The 1,220-nt window shown below is 33.0% G+C and overlaps 1 protein-coding gene across 5 annotated transcripts in view; it reads left to right on the top strand.

Moving 5' to 3' along the window:
- LOC105450329 (phosphoribosyl pyrophosphate synthase-associated protein 2) overlaps positions 1–1,220 on the top strand; it is a 5,438-nt gene that overhangs the window by 1,201 nt on the left and 3,017 nt on the right. The gene's annotated exons all lie outside the window — the stretch shown is intronic.

Raw genomic sequence — 1,220 nt, 5'->3', positions numbered from 1 at the left:
TATATCGCTAATTATAATGAAATAGATACATATATATGTATAAATGTCATAAGTGTAGGCATGTACATAGAAATCTATTTCCATCACTGTTTATTTTATCTTGCTTATTTTCTATCCTTTCCACATGGTGGCTGTGCGTTGGTTTGTAGATAAAAAATACCTTGAGCGTCAGTGTTGATAAATTCGCCCATAACGACGGTGCTGGAATTATTATCGCCGCATTTATCAAGTTGGAAGTCCATCCAATTGGAGCATTGCACAGCAATGAAGTCATCAGGATGCACGATGGACTCGACGAAAAACTGATGCGATCTATCGTGGCTGTAGTTGTAGCTGTAGGTTTCTAAAAATACAAGCTAGAATCAATATCTTTTTGCACGTAATATTGTAATATTTAATGTTGGCGTCGAGCCCATGCAGCAAACAAAAATGATTTGAAATGGATTGAAATAAATTCATTTTCGACATTTCTTAATTGGCGTTTCTGATTTTTCGAATCCATTTGAATCCAAAAATAATATTATACGAACACGAATACGCCCGAATTTAACATGGTGAATAGCTCATTTCGTATTTCAATTTTTTTGAATTAAAAAATAATAGAGACATGAATGCATCTCCGAACTCTAAAGCATCAACTCGGATAAATTAAAATAAATTGCAATTTTCAAGTTTAACATATTTAACATCTCATTGCTGTACATTCGGAGAATTTACGCTAATTATCATCCTCATTGTTAAGCTCATCTTCAATTTCAAATGTAATTCCATCTTCGTTTATCAAATCGTTGAAACGATACAATTGTAATATTATTATGTGGCCTCAAACATGTGAGTGAGTTCATTATTGTTAGCTCTTACGTATCCAATCTTAAGATCGTCCATTAAGGAGTCTAAATGTTTTTGCCATTTTTCAAGAGAAATACTGGCAAAAATCTTTATCCTGGTACCAATTCACTCTTAACTTTCAAACGTCCATACGCTTCCGTTCTTTTTTTTTCAAACGAGTAAAATAGGGTAAACCCGGTATATACGCCGCGCGAGGATTTACGCCGCAGAAGTCAGAAAATAGAAGGAATGAAACTAATTTTCTCGCAACGACTCTGTCTTACATGTCTTTATGTTATATTAGTATTGTGTTGAGATTTCAGTTTTTTACTGTTAATATTTATAAAATTATTGTAAGTTAAATCGTTTTATCACTGTAATAAGTAGCACAA

This window comes from Wasmannia auropunctata, unplaced genomic scaffold (genome assembly GCF_000956235.1).
Source record: "Wasmannia auropunctata unplaced genomic scaffold, wasmannia.A_1.0 LD336063.1, whole genome shotgun sequence".
NCBI classification, from domain to species: Eukaryota; Metazoa; Arthropoda; class Insecta; order Hymenoptera; family Formicidae; genus Wasmannia; species Wasmannia auropunctata.
Note: the sequence above shows the minus strand (reverse complement) of the source record. Positions and strands in the feature narration are given on the sequence as shown.